Consider the following 22,503-nt stretch of genomic DNA (forward strand, 5'->3'; position numbering starts at 1 on the left):
TCATAACCTTCACAACACCTTTCCCATAGCAGGGAGACCAGAACTGAAGGCAATATTCCAAAAGTGGCCGAAGTTAATGTCCTGTACAGATTCCAATCAAGTAGCTGTGAGCACCTTCTTGTCCAATTGACAGCTCATTGGACACAAGTTGGCTAAAAATACTCGACTTTCTAATCAACCTGTGCAGAGACATTGTTACATGCTTTGGGGGAGTGGGACTTAAATTCAGGCCTCCCTGATAAGTGGCAGGGACATTACCACTGTCTCAAGTAACCCTCCAAGACCGGGCTTTTCCAGAGGTATATAGCAATACATGAGTAATTGGAATTGCCCATTAGTGTTCGTGAGAATGAAGGGAATGGAGCTGACAACGAGCAAATAATGATCGACGTGTTCTGCAGTGCGACGTCATGTGTTAAAACCAGTCAAATGATATTAGTTCAGACTAAAGAGGTCGAGCTAGTGGTTGGTGTCTTCTTATAGTGGTATATACACAGAGCTTTCTGTCCAGTGCTTACGGACGGTGTGTACTTGAAGGATTTAAGGTAACAGCACACCTTGGTATCTCTACAATTATCTCGTTACTTTATTGGGCTTGCCGAAGTGTGTTAATCGGTTTTTATTTTAAACTGAAAGTGTTGGACGATAACTGTGTGTGTTAGAATCTGTTGCTTGACAACAGCTGAAGTGAATGTCATAAACATTCTGGGGTTTCCCTCCTCGTCCTCAAAATCAGGCAGTGTTTTATATGTTTAATGCTGGTGGGGGTCGATTCTTGGGTCGTCTGTATTTTAGAGTCTTCTGGTAAGTAACTGATTCTAAGCTGATTGTTCACTACGTTGTATTTGCTGGGCATCGGGATTTTAAAACTATTTTAAAGGGATAAAGTAAGTATATCTTGATGACTTTAACATTTTTATTAAGTGTTAGGTCAATACCTCCTATTTTTTAAGGCTAACCGCTATAATGATCTGGGGAAAACCTAACTTAAGCAATATGACCTTTATCCGGAAGAATCTCTCCATTCCCAGTTTCCTGTGCCATTGTTAAATAACCGCAGTAACTAACTTTTTGAATTTCAAAATTAATTTACTCAGTCACTAAGCAAAGTATATTTGAACGAGTTGAAGTCAACATTGCTGTTCAAGTCGCAGGCAGTTTGTGTTGTGATTGGCGAGTAAGCTATGGGTGGGATTGTAAATAGGACCTTTTTCAGACTACAGGTTAGCACCGAAATAGCCAGTGCTTAATTAATTGGGGGGAAGTCGGAGTGAAGTTTGGATCTGCAGTAAACTTGCAAGAAAATGGCGTTTTCTCTTTTTTAAAAAAAACTGAAGAAAGGTCTCGATTCAAAATACTAATTCTGCTTTCACGTCACAGATGCTGCCAGACTTGCTGAGTTTTTCTAGCTTTTTTTGTACAATGTTTTGCTACTTTACCCCTTTAATGGGTTAACACGTGTAATGGCAAGCTTGTGTCTATAGGGATCACTGGAATGGACATGGCCACTTAAGCAAATGGCTTTCATCAACTCTATAGTGACTAGTTGTGAAGTCTATAGATAAATGTCTGGAAAACAGTGCTACTTCTCCAGAGCATGGAGGCTTGTGGCTCTTATTGAAGGTAGTGTCTGCAGACACTTGATGCATCTATCCACTGGGCAAGCCTTCAGAGCTGTGCATGTGGTATGGTGGATGTGTGTGAGAGAAATTGTTTCACTTTGAAGTGTGTGAAAAGATTGTGAACTGCCACTGTGTAAACTAGGCTCTTAGTCAGGAGGTTGCTGACTACTCTCTTGAGGAAACTAGATCTACCTTCTCCAGTGTGATGGAGAAAAGTCACTACTTCTGACCAGACTCTGCTGTGAACTACCAGGTTCATTGTATCTGGTCCTGAAGAGATGTTACACCTGAAATGCTGACTTGTGCACCTCCTGATGCTGCCCAGCTTACTCTGATCTTCCAGCCCCCTGACTGTCTACTTTAGATTCCAGTATCTAGTGTTTTTTTTGTCTCATTGTGTAACATAGGGTGAGAGGGGAAAGCTATGAAAGAGATGTAAGGGGCAACTTTTTTATGCAGAGCGCGGTATGTGTGTGGAATGAGCTGCTCGGGGAAGTGGTCGAGGCTGGTAAAATTCCAACATGTAAAACTCCTCTGGATGGGTATAGAATCGGAAGGGTTGAGAAGGATATGGGCCAGGTGCTGGCAGGTGACTAGATTGGGTTGGGATATCTGGTCAGCACGGACAGGTTGGACTGAAGGGTCTGTTTCTGTGCTGTACATCTGACTCTAAATTACAGATTATACCGAGAGGCTTTGGTTCTTTAGTTTCTCAAACAGATGTTGAGTCTTGTACCTTGAAATATTAAACTGTTCTGTCCACAACTCAATTTGCTGTGGTTTCTTCTGTTTGTGATCTGGTAGTAGGTTTTTTTATATACTGAACTGGTTTGTAGGACTAATCTTCAGATAAAGCCTGTGTCTAAAACACTAAGCTGGACTTTATCAGATAACAACATTTGGGTGTTTTTGTTTGTTCACGTATTGAATGTTAAAAACCAGGTTTGTGACCACAGCACTTAATGGATGATGTTTATGACACACTCTAGTGTTAACCCTTCCAGACCCAAGAGATGAGAAACTAGTACTTAAGTTATTGAAAGTCTAGATATAGCTCCTGTGTCGATCTTGTGATCAAGGTCAATTATAACAAAGTTGAATTGAATAATTCAAGATCTCAAACTCCAGCAACCCCTCAACTGTTTGTACAAGTCTGAGTGCTGTACAGCTGATACCATGTGACCCATTATAGTCAGGAGGTTGACAGTGGCATTTGTGCATGTCGTGTTAGTATAACAAATTGCCCCAAGGTACTTTTCCAGCTGTGTTCCTCTTTACACTTGACCCAGAGCTAGAACAGCTGACTAAAACCTGCCTTTCTAACCAAGCTTAAGGAGCTGAAGTCATGGTCACCAGTTAAGTTTTTAACATGGGATGTTCTGAATGCCAGGATTGAAGCAGATTAGTGGTGTCTGGGGGATTTGATTAAAGACGAAATACTTAAAATGAAAATAATGGTTTGGTCTGACGGGTGAGTGAGCACAGGTACTGTTTGACCAGCGCTCGGTATGGGCAACAGTGTGAAAAATGGTCAGTACTGTGGTGACTTGAGGATTTTGCAAATTTGAAACTTTAGAATTGTGCAATCACTTGATCGATGCTAGAAATCTGAATAGTGTGCTGGAGAAAATCTGCATGTCTGGCAGCATTTGTAGAGCAAGCAGCATTAATGTTTTGAGTCCAGTGACCTGTTATATTGGAATTGCATAACTTGCCTAGTTCAATAAACTGAATGAATGTGATTTTAATTGAATTGTGAAACAACAGGCTGAATGGACAAATGGCCTAATCCTGATTGTCGGGATGCTGATTTGATCACTAGTGACCGCAACATGGAAACAGGCCATTTGGCCCAACCAGTCCACACTAACCTTCCAAGTAATCCACCCAGACCCATTCCTCTTCCCTATTATCCTATATTTACCCCTGACTAATGCATCTAACCTACACATCCCTGAACACTGGGCAATTTAGCATGGCCAATTCAGCTACAATTCCTCTTTGGATTGTGGGAGGAAACCAAAGCACTGGGATCTATGGGATGGTATTTCATGTCTGTTGATACATCAAATGCTTTTAAGAAAGCTGCTACCATTAATTTTATGAATGCAAAAAATTTCTCAAGTCAAGTTTTGAGGCAAGGTTGATTTCCAGTTAGAACACAGCCATTCTGCAAATCAATTTCATGCTGTTTAACAAAAAACCTTTTAACCTAAAACTGGGGTAGAAAACCAGGGTTTTGGGGATGAATTTTTGGGTTCCCCAACTGAATTAAACAGAGGGGATCATAATTACAAAATGCCTCTTTATTGGGAAATCCTGCACTTCTTCTTTTGAAGTGAAGACACTGCTTTGATGGCTCAGTGCCTATTTACACATTGAAACAGATCAATACTGTGAACAGCGAATGAGGAGTTGCTATGTCACTTGATACAATTATGGCTGACTTCATCTCTGCCTCAGTCTGCTTCTCTGTAACCCACTTACTAAGTTTTATTCAGTGTCCCAGCATCCACCACACTCTAGGGTAACAAACACCATAGATTAATTTTTTTTTGAGAAGTAATTCCTCCTTGTTGCTTTGAATCTGCCACCCCTTAGTCTAACACTGATCTCCTGTACTGGATTACCCCAGAAGGGGAAAGATATCTGCCTAAGTCTATTGTCATTCCCACGTGTCTTCACTTTAATCTGATGAACTTTTATCTGAACTGCCTTCAATGCAAATGCCCCTCTCCCTTTCTCATAACAGGACAAACTGTGCATGGTATTCCAGAGAAAAGAAGCCAAACAGAGCTCGTCATCTCTGGAATTGCATTGTCTGTCAGTGTAATAACTCTTCAGACATTTTCTTTCCCTGAAGGAGACTCTAGATAATAAAGTAGTTCAGGTTCCCTAATTCTTTTGAATTTGTGATCATTATTTTCAGACAGACTTTTTTTTTCTTGAACCTGTTGTGAGCTTTCATTCAATATTAAATAGAGCTTGAGGGAAATGTTTGTTTGGTGCCATTACTTCCAATAGGTTGGAGTGGATTCGCATTATTAATACCTCGGATGGGGAGTCTGTCTTTTCTGTAGTCTTTAAATTCAGCTTCACAGATGTATATCAGTTGTCTGGATAAAATCTGTTGTGCAACATGCTAGGAATTACAATGTGCCACTGCACAAATCACAATTGGTTCACTTCAATAGATGGCTAACAATGGATTAAATGACTTTTTTTTGCTGCAAATATTCAATTTAAATGTGATACTGCACTACTTAAACAGAATTTACCAGCTCATTTAGTTGAACTCTGTATTGCACTCTACCAATGGTCTTTAGTAGAATTTCTATATGTATAGAATCTATATACAGCATGGAAACAGATCCTTCGGTCCAACCTGTCCGTGCTGACCAGATATCCCAACCCAATCTAGTCCCATTTGCTAGCACTTTGTCCATATCCTTCCAAATCCTTCCTACTTGTATACTCATCCAAATGCCTTTTTAAATGTTGCAATTGTACTCTCCTCCATCGGTTCCTGTGGCAGCTCATTCCATACACATTCCACCCTGTGGAAAATGTTGCCCCTTTGGTTTAGGGTGAGAAAAATTTATGCCCTTGCCCTCACTTTGTTTATTTATCCTATCCATGCCCCTCATAAATTTTGTAAACCTCTAGGAGGTTGCCCCCTCAGTCTCCGATGCTCCAGGGAAAACAGCCCCAGCCTGTTCAGCCCCTCCCTATAGCTCAAATCCTCCAACCCTGGCAACATCCCTGTAAATCTTTTCTGAACCCTTTCAAATTTCACAACATCCTTCCTATTGGAAGGAGACCAAAATTGCATGCAATATTCCAATAGTGGCCTAACCAATGTCCTGTAACAACTGACACCATGTCCCAACTTCTGTACTCCATGCTCTGACCAATAAAGGAAAGCATACCAGACACCTTCGCTATCCTATCTACCTACTTTCAAGGAGCTATGAGCCTTCACTCCAAGGTCTCGTTGTTCAGCAACACTCCCTAGGACCCTGCCATTAAGTGTATAAGTCCTGCTAAGATTTGATTTCCCAAACTTCAGCACCTCTAATTTATCTGAATTAAACTCCATCTGCCACTCCTCAGCCCATCTGATCAAGACCTTTGTAATCTGAGGTAACCCTCTTCGCTGTCAACTACCGTTTTAATGTTGGTGTCATCTGCAAACTTCCTAACTATACCTCCTTAAGCTCACATCCAAATCATTTATATAAATGAAAAGTAGTGGACCCAACACTGATCCTTGTGGCACTCCACTGGTCACAGACCTCCAGTCTGAAAAGCTTGAGATTTGGATCAGATTTAACACTAAATTGTTCACTTGGCAGAAAATGAGCTTGGTTTTTCTATCTGCAGGATATCAGTCTAGTGGTTTGGGAAATGTTGACCAATACTGTTAGTGTCAAACTTCAGAACACTTGCAATTATGGAGTGACCGTGAAGAATAGTACATGTATTTGTGCAGGGACTTTCATGACCAAGTCGTACCAAAGCTATTCCAGTCAGTGAGCTACTTTTTTTGAGATGCAGTCAGTGATGTATGTAATAGTCCATATTTGCATCATGAAATGGCCTCTGATGCAGAGGTCCTCAGAGGACTCATCCATGTTTTTTAACATCCATGTAAGGGCAAGTGAAGCTTGCCATGTCAATCCCTGCAGCCAACAGACCTCTGCAGTATGCCATGCACTACATTGTGGTAGTGAGCAGTTCAATAACTGGCTGCATGTAGCTCCTCCAATCCCATGGAGTCCAGCACAGTGCGAACTTTTACAACTAAAATTTTTCACCCAGAAGTATTGACTGGATTCTGTCAGGAGGTTCCTGGCATCATGCAAGATCTACAATGGTTCAGGGAGGCAGCAAATGCTTAGCTGCTGATTTTTTTTTTCTGGCCTATTGGCAAACCCAGTTTAAACATAAATCTGGATAGTGCAGGCTTGACTTTTTGATTACTGCTTTGTCATAAATCTTTACAAAACAAAGATTTTCATCCTAACTGGGAAATATTGCAAAACTCCAAACTACTTGGTTTGTCCCTGCTCCCCTGTTTCATTTGTACATGTAGCTGTCTAATGGTGAGCAAACATTAGCCATTGATCATTTGTTTTTAGTTATGAGACTCATGAGGGACCTTGGCAACAGGTTAATGTGTTAGAGAAATTGAAGTAATGTCTATGAGCATGAAGAATGGCTTTCTGGCTTTGTTCCAAAGTGCTGGAGAAACTGAGCAGGCCTGGCAGAATTCATACAGAAAGTTTTTAATATGGAGTCCAGTGACCCCTTTTTTTTTTTCAGAACAAAAAGCTACTGTGAAAGTAGACAGAATGAACAACCCATTCCAAACAGGAGGGTAATGAAAATTGGAATGAGTTGAGGTAAAACCTCTTTAATGCTGCAGAATGTTTCTGCAGACTGACTCTCTCTGTGTGTCTCTCTCTCTCTCTCTGTGAGAAATGGCCATTCATGATGGAGGCAAGTTGAGCAAAGACTGAGATTTTGCTTTCACGTAAATGAGAAACTTGTGATTTGAAGAGAAGTTAAGTAAACAAAGGGGAAGAAAGCCTAGTGACTGCTAGGCAACTTTTGGGTGAAAATAAAGGTTTCAGTAAGTAGCTGAAGAAAGTGTTAGAAGTAGTGTCTGCTCAAAGTAAATCTTTGCTACTGTTCTAATCTAGCAAACTATGTAACTTGCCATCTGTAATCTTAACAAATTTTAAAGACCCACCCAAGTGTCCCTATCACCCACTTCTGGGTGTGGGCCATACTACTAAAATAGTCTTCTCTATCATATCTAACCAGAAAATAAGGTTTCCTTTAATCAAACAAAAGTCACTTTTTTGACTTTAAAAATGGCTCCTCTGACTCCACCCCCACTACACTTTTTTTGGTGTAGGGACAAAAGGGGTTGAATTAAAAATAAACTTTACTCCAGCTCATTCGAAAGTAAAAAAAACTTTTTGTTTGGGAAAAATCAAATCTCCTTTTCTCCTTCCCCATTGAAGGCTCCTGGGAAAGAGACAGCAAGGGTTTCAAAATCAACAGAAGTTCCTCTAACTAAAAATAAAACCTCCCTCGCTACAACCCCATAAAGCACACTGGGATGGGATAGGGTTTAAATAAAAAGCTCCCTTTTGGCTCTAACAAGGACTTCACACTCCATTTAAAGCGGCCCTCTTTCTGAACACAACCGAATTAACAAACTTAAAAAGTCAAACTTAAACAACACAATAAAATTGCCATCTTCCTGATGACCTTTTTCTTTCTTTCCAGTATGGAGTATTCAAAACCTGCATTGAATGCCGTGGTTTAGTCACTTAATGTTCTTCCTGTTTTCATGACCTCTCGTTTAAAAGTCTAAGGATTTGAAAACTGAGGGTTTTTTGCTTTAATATTGAAGATACTTTTTTAATTTTAATTTTTTTTTGGCTAATGCTCGTTTATGTCTGACCATTTACAAAATGCCACTTTTTTTATTGAAACTTTTGAGTTTTCCCCCTCCAACTCTATTTTGATTTAGTCCCTGCCCTCCCCTTCACTGTTTGTTCACACAGCATTGCCCTTTGATGTGAAGGGCACTGCTTGTCACAGGCCACTCGGGTGTTTTTCCTACTTTTCCTGGTGGTGGAAATTGAATAAAGATTTGTACACCTTGTCTCTCTGTGTCTCTCACCTGCGTGCACACACACACACACCATGGGTGCTGGGGATAAAAATAATAAGCACTACCGCAGTTAGGCGGTAGTGAAAAGAAAAAGAAAAAAAAAACAGGACCAAAAAAAAAGAAACTTTTGAGTTAAACAAAACTTACAACCCAGGCAATATTTTGAAGGCAGAAGGAAATTAAAGCAAACTGTAGGAATTAGTCTTAAAACGAATGCACTAGGTGTGAAATTTAACTAAACTTTTTTGAAATTCAATGTTATTCTTATCTGAACTCCGTGTGCAATTCAAAAATAAGCTGGTGCTTTTGGTACTGTTCTTAATCTTCTTACAAATGCACTTGAGCAAGTAGTTCAGTTAAACAATTCATCTGAGAATGGGCTTTTCATATAGTACTGTATTGCTAAAGGAAGGAAGTCATGTGGTTGTAGAGGTTTACTGGTTTTAAAAATTACAAGGGCCTCCTCACATCCGGAAGCATTATGACCAGTGTTACCACCTCCCTTTTATGAAGGCAGAGGATATTTTCATTCTTGTCATTTCATGGTCCAACTGAAATATTCACGAAGGCCTCTTGTATTGATGTGGTATTGTCCCTACCTATGGACTGGAGGTCTAGGTTCAAGTTCCACATCTCTGAACAGGTTGATATAAACAATACTTCCAGTTGAAGAGTCTGCATAGCTTCAAAGTGCTTCTGTTTTCCTGGTTCAACACTATAAAAAGTTGTGGTGTATGAGTTGTAGGACCATAACATAAACTGGATCAGTGACCAAATGATTAAATGCTTTTGGGGAGAGTGAGGCCTTTTTAAACAACTGTTTATCTGCACCTTTGATAAATGCACTGCAGTTGCTGCATTTTAGTCTTAAAGAATAAAACTACTTGCACATTGAGATGAGTCACTAAATCGCTCTGACTGTGGGTGTGAATGTCCACTGTCGTCCTAAGGCTGTTTGCTCCCTATCTCTAACTAGGTCTTTTCAATTCATTTGTATTGTAACAATTTTCTTCCCCTCCATTTGTATCTGTGCATGGTATGTTCTTTCAACATAGCTCATGTGCCATAATGAAGACTTGGCAGTCTCACCTCTAGGATGGCCAAGTCTTCTGTCAGTCACATGAATGAATAGATTAGATTCTCTACAGTGTGGAAACAGGCCCTTCGGCCCAACAAGTCCACACTGCTCCTCAATGTGCAAACTCCACACACAGGTGGGAATCGAACCCAGGACCCTGGTGCTGAGAGGCAGCAGGGCTGGTGCTGAGAGGCAGCAGGGCTACTGCTGAGGCAATGTGCTGTCCAGGAATGGTTAATTCCTGAATTGCACAAATTTCCTTGCAACTCAGTACTGCCTAGACCCTTTGTTCAAACTACTTGAATTGAGCACTTATAAGCATCAGTGAAATGGCATTAAAATTGTGGTATCCAGATTAGCAGGTTTTCAACATTCCATTGGGTTTGAGTTCAACCCTGGCAACTGTCCATGTGGAGTTTGTACATTCTCTCCCCATATCTACATGGGTTTCCTCTGGGTGATCAGGTTTCATCCCACAATACAAAGATGTACAGGTTAGGTGAATTGGCCATGCTAAATTGCCCATAGTGTTCAGGGGTGTGCAGGTTAGGTGCATTGGTCAGGGGAAACGTAAAGTAATAGGGTAGAGGAATGGGTCTGGGTGGGTTAACTTTCAGGGTTGGTGTGGACTTGTTGGGCCAAAATGGCCTGTTTCTATACCGGAGGGATTCTATTGTGGTCTCTTCCATTGTATTGATTTGATTTTTAAAATTCTGGTGTGGCATGACAGCAGCAGGATTTCAATTTCTCCTCTTTTGGGGGGGTGCAATATTGATCTGACTGCTACATCTACAGTTGTTTAATTAATTCAATCAAGAGTAACTTTTTTGGTGGTACAAATTTTTCTGATATGTCACTGGCAAGTTGAAGGTTAGGTACCTGCTTGAAATGTGCCCTGACTCCTACTTAAAATAGAATGTCTCCTAAATAGATTTTATATTAACCAGTAACTGCCTGTCTGGAATTTTTGGAAGGCTTGTTGGCATACAGCCAGACATGGGAGGGGAGGTGGGGGAAATGACACTTTTTTTTTTACACCCTTTCTTTTCTGTCTTGGCAGTTCTACAATGTAGATATTTATTAACTGAACAATCTCTAGCAATACATTTTTTTAAAAAACTTATGATCCTTTGTGTGGAGGGGGAAAGGACATGGTTACCATTTTGTGACAGCCTCCCACAAAAATGGCCAATTTTGAAAGATGATGGTGATTCATAGCATTGTGATGTTTGTAATCTGACCATTGTATTTCAAAAGATGGTAGAATGAAACGGAGTCCTGAAGTAACACCATCTTCCTGTATCTAGTTTATTTCATTTCTGGAAACTAAGATCTATTAATTTTTAATGTAACAGTTGTGTGGGAAGTTGGTTTGAATCATGCAGACTAAAGGGTCATGACTTGATGTCAACTCTGCTTTATCCCTAATGCTGGAGAAACTCAGCAGCAACTTCTGTGTGTGTTTTTGAATTGGTTTGTTTTTTGTGTGCTGCGGCATGGGCAGGGTTGAGTGCAGGATGGAGTAAAACCCCCTGAGCCTAAACTTTTTTTATTTCCTCTCTGGCACTTTTTTATCGGGTTCTCTAATCTCTCATCCTGAATCTGTTCCTCTTAGTGGTTTAGTGGCAACTGATTTGAAGAAATCCTGTCATTCTAGAAGCTGACTTTACAATTTAATTTCTTTAACAAATGACTTGGCTAAACTGTGCTGCTTTTTCAGTGGCCTAGATGAGGGGATAACCTTGAATTGAGGAAAGGAACATTCTTTTAATCCTTATACCTCTGGTTAGACTTGCAGCCCACAGCTACTACCTGTTTTTCATGTTTGTATTTAATTGCTTCAAAGTAGTAACTGGCTTCCTCCTAGGTGTTTCCTTTGAGACTTCAGGGAAACTCTGAATTACTTTTGTCATGTGAAGTTAATCTCTCTAGGTTTATTTGGAAGCAATATCTTTCAGAGCACTGCTCCTTCAGGTGATTGTGGAGAATAAGATCATAAGACACAGACTTTATAGCAAAAGTTCTTTAGTGTGATGTAGCTGAAATTTTTTTATATTGAAAAAGACCTGGATTGTTTAAGCCTCATCTATTTAGAATGACAGTGTTGGTTTCAGTTATTACAAGTCACAAAACCTTTTTTTAAAAAAAGTTACATGGGCATATGGTTCAGGATAGGTTCCTGAATCTTGTGCAAGGGACCATGAACTGCCATTCATGGAGAAGCTCCATTGGATCCTCCAATTGCAGGGGACTGGGAAGTGCCTAATCCTCTGTGGAACCAGCCAGGTCAGGTATGCTCATTGGCTTACCATCTACCACTCTTTCAAAATCGACTTTTCATAATTGCTTTAGTGATCAGTTCTGTACAGTAACATATGAAGAAATGCACATTGTGACACTATCCAGCCAATAACCTGAAGGCACCTCTTGCTTGTACAAGATTATAATTGGGTGCATTTGAGGAACCAGGAGGATCCAATAATTGAACAGACCCCTATTTTTAACTTTGACAGAGACCTTAGATAGTGGTCTTTCCTCGCTCTGCTTTGGTGGTAGCTGCCCCCATGTTTTATTGCATCCCTCAGCATGTAGTCCTGGACCTTGGATTGTGCCAGTCCCCAACAGTCAGCCAGGGCCAACTCCTCCTTGTATTGGTCTGACCAAAACTTGTCTTCCAAAGAGCCTTTTGCTGAGTTGCACCTCCCAGATGCTGTTTTGTCTCTAGATCTGGGGGAGCAGATTTTAGAATACAGGGCTGCTCAAAATAAACCTCCAACTACTCTTCCTCTTCACTTTCTTTGAAGGCACATTCAGTGTTCTTGCTTGTGGGGCAGGGAGGACCATGGGAATCCTGGTATGTTCACGAGTTGCTTCTAATCTGTGAATCAAGAGGCCAAAGCTAACGTTTTTCTTTTTAGAAAATGACTGGGAAAATAGGGATGGGAAGCAAAAAATGCAATGTTGAATAAATATTCTCTAGTTTTCATGGTCAATGCTAACAGCATTCCAAAATGACTAAAAGGCCTGAAAGCAATAGAAGTAAAGGCAAGTACTGTCACTAATTATCTAAAGCTTGAAATCTGGTGGGTTGCATCTGAATATTTGAAGAAAATAGCTGGAGGTCATGGGTATGTATCAGTAACTTTTCAAGTATCTTTTAGATATGGGCAACGTGCGAGAGAATTAGGAGAACAGCCAATATAATACATTTTTAAGCTGGGAAGGGGAAAGGTCATCTATTGCATGCTAAAGAATATATGAACAGTACTTAAAATGCATAATTTGAATTGAGCAGAATCAGCATGGCTTCATAAAGGGAAATCATGTAGACACTTTGTTTAAAGTATTGAGCAGGATATACAAAAGAGAATTGGTAGATGTGATGTAATATATTTGCACTTCCAGGAGGGCTTAAGGTACTGCATATAAGGCTACTTAACTACCCATGGTGTTGGGGGATAGCATATGGAAAGAGTTTTGGCTAATGTGATTATAAAGGGCATTTTATTTTATTTTTTTTGTTTGGATGTCAATCTGTGACTAATGGGTGTGCCACAGGAATTTGTGCTGGGGCCACAATTCATTACAAGATAATAATGACATCATTAGGGAAAATGAACATTGCCAAATTTACTAATATCCCAAAGAGTTAAGACTAGTTTGTGAGGACTCTGCAGATGGATTTAGACAAGTTTACATGGGCAAGAACTGGGCAGATGGTTTGCACTTTTTGGTGGGAAGAATAGGTGAATATTTTAATGGAGAAAGCTGCAGCATAGGGATTGAATAATCAGTGTGCACCCCTTCAAGCTAGCATCCAAGTTCAGGGTATTGGGGAAGGCAATAGAAATGGGCTTCATTCTAAAAGGAATGGAGTATCTTTTTTAAAATAGGGAGTCTTGTTAAATGGTACAAAAGCATAAGTGAATCTAATGGCACTGGAGGCATTTCATACCCTGATCAACTTAGAACTTGATTGAGAGGTTGGGTAGGAGGGTCTGTACAAAACTCCTGACTGGGTAGATGCAGAAGTTTTTTTTTCTCCTGTGGAAGTATCAGTGACCAAAGGCATACTTTATTAACAGTCATGGGATAAAGTATTGCTAGCATTTATTGCCAACCCCAGAGAGCAGCTAAGAGTGGTCGTCGTCCTCCTGAGTAAGAGGTTGGGTCAGAGATGTAGAATTCCAACTGTTTAACATTGTGGAATTCTTCTACTTGGGGGGGGGGGGGGGGGGGTGTTTGGGGGTCATTGAATATATTCAAAGGCTAAGGGAAGTTGCTCAGTAACTTTGAGGATAATTGGGATAAGACATGAAGTCAACTCCAGTCACTTGTATAGTGGAGCAGACTTTATGGGCTGAATAGTTACTGCTAATGGTCTTGTCAAATATAATCCTGATGGATAAGTGGTTCTGGAGTCATTTGAATGACATGAAGACTTGAAGTTGGTGTATGTAAATTATTCTGATTTTTTTTTTTGGATTGAGATTTGTAGCTCTTGTTCTAGCACTGAAGTTGCTACTCTTGGGTGAAATTACTTATGGCAAGACAACACCACACCTTTTTTTAGTCAGGAGTATTTCAACAGTTTAAAAATCTCCAGTAGGTTATAGTCCAAAAAGGTTTAATTGGAAGCGCTAGCTTTCGGAGTGCTGTTCCTTTGTCAGGTGGTTGTGGAGTACACTATTGTAAGAATTTTGCTATAAAATTCTGTGTAACTGAAATTTATATTTTGAAAAATACCTTGATTTTGTTTCAGACTCTCCTCTGTTAGAATGACCATCTTTTAGTTTCACTTCCGTATGTAAATCCAAAACTTTTTTGTAAAAAGTTACATTCTCAGGTTAACTTTATCTGGACTGACACCAATTGTTAATGTGTTGAAGATGTTAGCGCCCCCCCCCCCCTTTGTGCTGTTGTCTGTGCCATAATGTTTGGATTGACTTTCTAATATTAAAAAGAGTTGAGTCTAGCATGGATTCATGCAGTTTGAATAAAGTACACCATATGGTGAATTTGTACTTGCAGCATTACACAAACTGCATGAATCCATTTTTTTGGATTACAAGCAATCTAAACACTATGGCACAGACCAACAACACAGGATTAACACCTTTAACACATTATCTGAGCTGACACCAATTGTTTAAAATCAACTAGCAAAATTGAGGACTACAGATGCTGGAAAAGCACAGCAGGTCAGGCAGCATCTGAGGAACAGGAAGAATTGATGTTTTGGGCAAAAGTCCTTCTTCAGAAATAGAAGCAGGAAGCCTCCAGGGTGGAGAGATAAATATGGAGGAGGAAGAGTTGGGAGAAAGTAGCAAAGTGAACAATAAGTGGGTGGGGATGGAAGAGAAGTTTGAGGGGAGGGTGGAGTGGATAGGTGGGAAGGGAGATAGGACCGTCATGAGGATGGTGCTGAGCTGGCAGGTAGGAGGAGGGGCAATGAGGAAACTAGTGAAATCCACATTGATGCTGTGGGAGAACCAAACAATATTAAAATGTTATCTCTCAATGGCTCTGGAGCTGCAACATAAACTTGTAGCTCTTAAACTCCATCCCCTGCTAGTGAAAGCCAAGGCACCATATGTTGCCTTAACTCTATATCGATGTGGGCGGCAACTTTTGGGGGTATCTTTGGATATGGATTTGAAGATGCCTCTGTTCCTCCGTACTACAGCCAAGAATCCTGCCATTACCGCTCTAATACGTGGTCCAGTTTGACCTTCCAAAGTGAGTGACTTCATACTTTTCCAGGTTGAACTCCATCTGGCACTTCTCAACCCAGTTCTGCATCCTGGCAATGTATTAGTGCAACCTACAGCGACCCTCCATGTTATCCACCACACTCCAACATTCATGTTGTAGGCAAACCTACTAATGCACCCTTTCACTTCATCCAAGTAACTTTTTTTTTAAAAATAAAAATCATTAAAGAGCAAAGGTGCCAGAACCGATCCCTGTGGAACTCCACTGTCACTGAGCTCCAGGCTGAATATTTTCCATCTACCACCACCCTCTATCTTCTATAGGCTAGCCAATTCTGTATAAAGCAGCGCTGGAAGAGCACAGCAGGTCAGGCAGCATCAGAGGAGCAGGAAAGTGATATCTTGGGCAAAAGCCCTTTCCTGATGAAGGGCTCTTGCCCAAAGTCACTTCCAGCTCCTTGGATGCTGCCTGACCTGCTGTGCTCTTCCAGCACCACTCTAATCTTTAATCTCCAGCTTCTGCCCTGCCAATTCTGTATCCAGATAGCAGGTTTCCTTACTTTCTAAATGAACCTATTGTGGGGAACCTTACAAATGCCTTGCTAAAATCCACGTACGCCACATCCACACCCACACCTCGACTACCTTCAACATGTTTTGTCACATCCTCAAGATTTCAGTAAGGCTTGTGTGGTGTGACCTGCCTCCCCTCAAAGCTGTGATGACTTATCAAATCTTGACTTGGAATCCTCCAATAGCTTTTTGCCCACCATAGATGTAAGACTGGTTTGTAATTCCAGGATTGTGCCTCTTACCTGTTATTGAATAATGGAATATCATTTGTCACCCTCAATCATCTGGTACTACTTCAGAAGACAGGATACAAAGATCATTTGCCAAAGGTGCAGCAACCTCTTCCCTCACTTCCTGTAGTAACCTAGGGTATCTCCCATCTAGCCCAAGGGACTTATCTATCTTTTGTTTTTCGATTTTCGGCACATCTTTCCTAGAATCAACCTGTTCTGATTTCACACTGTCCTCCAATATCAAGGTCTTAGTGAAATATTGAAGGACCTCCCTACTTCCTCTGACACCAGGTGCAAGTTCCCTCCTGTCCCTGGATGGCTCTGCCATTCTCTTGTTCAAGTGTGGAATGCCTCCGGGTTTTCCTCATTCCTACCTGCTAAGGCTTTGTCCCCTTGTAGCTCTAAGTCAACTACATTGTAACCCTCTAAAGCCCTGTCTGATCCTTGCCACCTCAACCTTGAGCTTGCTGCTTCCTCTTGACTAGATGGTCCACATCCCTTGTCACCCAAGGTTCTTTCAACCTATCATCCCTTGTCACCCAAGGTTCTTTCAACCTATCATCCCTTCCTTGCCTCAGTGCTAGACAGGCTTGTCTTACTAAGGCTTTGTCCCCTTGTAGCTCTAAGTCAACTACATTGTAACCCTCTAAAGCCCTGTCTGATCCTTGCCACCTCAACCTTGAGCTTGCTGCTTCCTCTTGACTAGATGGTCCACATCCCTTGTCACCCAAGGTTCTTTCAACCTATCATCCCTTGTCACCCAAGGTTCTTTCAACCTATCATCCCTTCCTTGCCTCAGTGCTAGACAGGCTTGTCTTACTAAGGCTTTGTCCCCTTGTAGCTCTAAGTCAACTACATTGTAACCCTCTAAAGCCCTGTCTGATCCTTGCCACCTCAACCTTGAGCTTGCTGCTTCCTCTTGACTAGATGGTCCACATCCCTTGTCACCCAAGGTTCTTTCAACCTATCATCCCTTGTCACCCAAGGTTCTTTCAACCTATCATCCCTTCCTTGCCTCAGTGCTAGACAGGCTTGTCTTACTATCAGCAAATGCTTCCAAAGCAATCTCTCTCTCTCTCTCTCTCTCTCTCCCTGAGAATGTCTGTTCTCAATTTAGGTGCCCCAGTTCCTGAGTAATGGTGTTAATAATTCCCCTTTTCTCCCTTTTTTACTTGTAGTAAAGGTCATGGAGTTCTGAACACAATCACCAAAATGCACTCCGATCTGACACCTGGCCTGGTTAATTACCAAGCACCAAATCCAAAATGGCCTTCCCTGTAGTCAGCCTTTCTCCATTGTCAGGAACCTTGTCAACACCTGACAAACATAGTTTAACCACTCCACTCAAAATAGATCTTGAACTAAGTTTAAGAACCGTAGACAAGCTGTTTCCTGTTGATTTTTAAACCTCTTCTTGCAAAAGTAACGCATCAAACATACTGACTTTGTTGTGGTTCTGTTCACTGAGCTGGGAGCTTTTGTTGCAAACGTTTCGTCCCCTTTCTAGGTGACATCCTCAGTGCTTGGGAGCCTCTTGTGAAGCGCTTCTGTGCTGATTCCTCCAGCATTTATAGTGGCTTGAATCTGCCGCTTCCGGTTGTCAGTTGCTGTCTGCTGCAGTGGCCGGTATGTAGGGTCTAGGTCGATGTGTTTGTTAGAATTTGTGGATGAGTGCCATGCCTCTAGGAATTCCCTGGCTGTTCTGTTTGGCTTGCCCTATAGTGGTGGTGTCCCAATTGAATTCATGTTGTTTGTCATCTGAGTGTATGGCTACTAAGGATAGCTGGTCGTGTCGTTTCGTGGCTAGTTGGTGTTCATAGATGCGGGTTGTTAGCTGTCTTCCTGTTTGTCCAATGTAGTGTTTTTGTGCAGTTCTTGCATGGGATTTTGTACACTACATTGGTTTTGCTCATGCTAGGTATCGGGTCCTTCGTTCTGCTGAGTTGTCTGAGAGTGGCTGTTGGTTTGTGTGCTGTTATGAGTCCTAGTGATCGCAGTAGTCTGGCTGTCAGTTCAGAAATGCTCCTGATGTATGGTAGTGTGGCTAGTCCTTTGGGTTGTGGCATGTCCTCGTTCCGTTGTCTTTCCCTTACGCATCTGTTGATGAAATTGCACGGGTATCTGTTTCTGGTGAATACCTTGTATAGGTGTTCTTCCACTTTTTGCAGTTCTGGTGTACTGCAGTGTGTTGTGGCCCTTTTTTGAATAATGTCCTGATGCAACTTTGTGTTGGGGGTGGTTGCTACAAAAACTCCCAGCTCGGCGAACAGAACCACAACGACGAGCACCCGAGCTACAAATCTTCTCTCAAACTTTGAACATACTGACTTTGCTAGGAAGATTTTGGGTTTTTTCTAAGTGTAGAGTGGGAGTTTTGATGTCCTGGGTAGACTTCAGTTAGACTAGGAGGACAATGGATGTTCTATTTAGTATCTCCTCTCTCTTGTCTGAAGCTTTAAAATTGAGGCTTGGAGGCTTTTGAGTAATAATAATAATGTGAACATTTGAACGCTTTAAAATTTTACTTTGAAAACTTCTTTCCTTTGCATTTTTTTTTTGGCAAAGTCAACAACATTGAGAAATGTAGAAAGTACTAAACAAAGGAAGAAACAAAGTTTCAGGCAGCTCTTGCAACAGATGAAATTTGTTAACTGGCCTGATCACCAAGGGAGTAGATGCCTTCGTGTTAGTAATTTATTTTTTTTGCCAATTTTTTGAAGAACACCCCCGGATGTTTTAACATTTGTGGTGAACACAGGCTTGCTTTTCTGCAAAGTTAAAGACAGGAGTGCTGATAGGCTACTGGTCCAGGGAATTCTATCTAGATAAGATTCCTAGGGTACCCTTGTATGTTACCACAAGGTTCAATTTTTTTTTTAAATCAGTGGTCTGGAGAAATTGCCAAACACTTTGTTTGTTTTAGATTTCCAGCAAATGTGGTTATGGTAATTGGCCTGTTTGGATTTGTCGTTTGGGCACTGATCAATTGCTGAGATACCTCCAGTAGCTGTAATGAAACAGTTTAGCTGTGTGCTAGAGTGCAAATCTTCTGTTCTGTTGCCGCTATTTTTGGAGGGGTGGGGGGTTGTAATCTGTGGTATCTGTGCCTGCAGCCATTTCAATTCCAGTGAATTGGTTGAGGACTGATATCTGGGGATCCCTGGAGGAGGCTGTGATGGATCATCTAAGCACCTCTACCTGAAGACTGCAATTAATTCCACCTTTTTGTTTGTAAGTCATTGGACTCTTTATCATGAATGAGCTATTTGTGCAGTCAGTCACATGTGTAGCACAGAAACCAGCCCTTCAGTCCAATGTATCCATGCTGTGCCAATATCTGAAATTAATCTAGTCCCACTTGGCCCATATCTCTCAAACCATTCCTATTCATTCATATACCCATCCATATGCCTTTTTTAAATGTTGAAATTGTGTACCCCTGTCTGCAGTGAATTCTTAATTGTCCCTCTGGTTAGATGTGGCATGACTGCAGATCTTGGATCTGATGTTTTGGTTGGTTGTGGAATCACTTGGCTCTGTTTGCTGTCTTTTGGCATGAAAGTAGTCCTGTTTTGTAGCTTCACTGGGTTAAAACTTTTTAAGGCATGCCTGGTGCTGCTTGTGGTAGGCTTTCCTGCACGTTAACTGAATCAGCTCTTTCTTAAATCCACCCCCTCAGCTTGATGGTGGATTTTAGATTGTGCTGGAGTACAAATATGCTGATCATCCAGCGAATTCCCCAAATTGAGTTGCTAGTTTTATTCAGACTTGTTGAGCACATGACATGGAGGTGCTGGTGTTGGACTGGGTTGGGCAAAGTTGGTTTTATTTTCTCTTGAAGAATCTCAAAACCAGGTTATAGTCCAGGTGGCTTATTTGGAAGTACTAGCTTTGAGTGCTGCTTCTTCAAGAGTAGGCTCTGCAAGCTACACTTCCAAATAAACCAGTTGGATTCTAACCTGGTCATGATTTTAACTTGTTTCAGCATAGTGGTAGAATGCCCTCCATCGTGTTGTGGCACTCACTTGTGTATTTTTAAAACAATTTACTTACTGACTTTGCTTTTAAAATTTACTTTAAATTCCAGCCTAGCAGTATAAATCTGAACTTGTAGCAAGTTATTACAAAAAAGATGCATGGTTTCACTTCAAGCTAATTTTAAAATGGGAATGGGCTGTCTACAGGATATAGCTGTTTCCCGTTTCCCTCTATTAGAATTCTTAGGATATGACAATTTTGCAAGTCAGTATCAATGCTTCACGATGTTACAGAAGCTGTAAACAAGTGTCATGTTTAAATGCTCTAGTACTAGTGAAATTGCCTATGTGCTCAATTTACCACTAAACATTCCTGACTCAGGTAACTGACTATGTGGAGTTTGCACGTTCTCCCCGTGTCTGCGTGGGTTTCCTCCGGGTGCTCCGGTTTCCTCCCACAGTCCAAAGATGTGCGGGTCAGGTGAATTGGCCATGCTAAATTGCCCGTAATGTTAGGTAAGGGGTAAATGTAGGGGAATGGGTGGGTTGCGCTTCGGCGGGTCAGTGTGGACTTGGGCCGAAGGGCCTGTTTCCACACTAAGTAATCTAATCATCATTGCAACAAGATTATAAATAAAATGGATTCTTCAGTTTTTTTTAAACTTGATCTTGTATGCTTCATCAGATACTGTTTAAACCAGATATTGTGGACAATAAATTAAAAGAAAATTGTAGTAAGTAGATGCCTGGCAAACTTACTTGCAGTACTTGTACACACTAATGGATTGTATATATTGAAGGAACTAGATATGTAAACATGACCTGCTGCAATATTCCTGACTTGGTGACAGTTTATGGCCTTTTATACTATCTCAAATCCTCCACTCCCATAGTGTTGTTGTTCTTGTAACAGCCATAGCCACTCTTGTAGACAATTTGCATACTATGTCTCAGCTAACTTTTTTTTTAAAGATTTTTTTTTGAAGTGGTGTCTTGATCATAGTATGGGAAGCAAAGTTTTTTTTCTGGGGGTGGGTGGAGGGGGCTTCTACTTGGTTCCATCTTTAGGTTAAACATAGTGTTCCACATCCTTTCCATTTCCCACTTCCCCCAGCACTTAAGTGCTGACTGGGGTTATGGCTGGTCACTCAATCGTACATTTCCCTGAAGGTTTGCAGGCCGTGATCAGGTGCTTGTATGAATGGAACGTTTATGGGGATATGGAACTAGGCCAGATTGGGATGTCTAGTCAGTGCAGACAAGTTGGATTGAAAGGTTGTTTTTTTTTTTCTTCTGTGCTGTACATCTGTCACCCTTTGATTCTGGCACTTGAGATGGTTGTAGTTCTGTGTACACAACCTACTATATTTGTACATGTGTGAAAGGCTAATAGTCTAAGAATCTTATCTTAGAATCTCTAGTGTGTGGAAGCAGGCCCTTCAGCCCAACAAGTCCACACCAACCCTCTGAATATTCCACCCAAACCCATTCCCCCAATACCCCATATACTTAGCCCTGAATAATGCACCTAACCTACAAATCCCTGAACATATGGGCAATTTAGCATTGCCAATTCACCTAACCTGCACAGCTTTGAATTGTGGGAGGAAGTCAGGGCACACAGACCATAAAGATGTACAGCACTGAAACAGATCCTTTTGTCCAACCTGTCTATGCTGACCAGATATCCTAAATTTATCTAGTTCCACTTATCAGCACTTGGCCCATATCCCCCTCAAATCTTTCCTAATCATCCAGATGCCTTTTTTTAAAATGCTATAATTGTACCAGCCTCCACCACATCCTCTGGCAGCTCATTCCATACATGTACCACCCTCTGCATGGCAAAAGTTGACCCTTGGGTCCCTTTTTTTTTCAAAGTTTCCCTTCTCGCCTTTTTTTTAAACTCCCACCTCATGGAGCCAGTGTTTGGGGTGGATGAAGTTTTCCAAAATCTCTCTATGCCAGGTTACAGTCAAATAGGTTTATTTGGATGCACTGGCTTTCAGTACTGTTACTTCCTGTAGCTGTGGAACAGGATCATGAGACTCTCTCCAAAAGGAATTTGAGGGAGAGGTGCACACACTGCAGCTGGGGAAAACCTTTAAGTTATCTCTATGACTGGAAAGAAGTTCTAGGATTTACATTAACGAACCAAACCTGCAATTCTTTCTAAAAGATGAAGGACTTAACAGTCTAGGTTTGCTCAATATATTATTTCAGTTGCATGACATTGTCATCTTCTGCTATAAATTGTCTTATGGTCTTGCTCAGCTACCTGATGAAGGAGCAGCGCTCTGAAAGCTAGTGCTTCCGACTAAACCTGGTGTTGTAATTTTTAACTTTATGCTCTCTAGTTCGGGACTCCCCAGCCTAGGGAAAAGTTTTTTTTTGTTTTATCCTATCCAAGTCTCTAACAATTTTATAAACTTCTAATGTCACCCCTCAGCTTCTGAATTTCCAGGAAAACAGCCCCAGCCCATTCAGCCTCTCCTACAGCCCAAATCTTGTAATCCTTGTAAATCCTTTCTGAACCTTGTTTCAATTTCACAATAGGTCCTTCTGATAACTCCGATTTCTCCAGTTTCCTCATTTCCCCACCCCCACCTTGTCTC

At 41.2% G+C, this 22,503-nt stretch overlaps 1 protein-coding gene across 1 annotated transcript in view; it reads left to right on the forward strand.

Annotated features, from left to right (window-relative positions):
- The first annotated feature begins 375 nt into the window (after positions 1–375).
- LOC132825271 (lipopolysaccharide-induced tumor necrosis factor-alpha factor homolog) overlaps positions 376–22,503 on the forward strand; it is a 34,206-nt gene continuing 12,078 nt past the window's right edge. Inside the window, exon 1 of the mRNA XM_060840378.1 lies at positions 376–545. The gene's annotated coding sequence lies outside the window, so the exon portion shown is untranslated. The remainder of the gene's footprint in view (positions 546–22,503) is intronic.

This window comes from Hemiscyllium ocellatum, chromosome 20 (assembly GCF_020745735.1).
Source record: "Hemiscyllium ocellatum isolate sHemOce1 chromosome 20, sHemOce1.pat.X.cur, whole genome shotgun sequence".
Classification (NCBI taxonomy): domain Eukaryota; kingdom Metazoa; phylum Chordata; class Chondrichthyes; order Orectolobiformes; family Hemiscylliidae; genus Hemiscyllium; species Hemiscyllium ocellatum.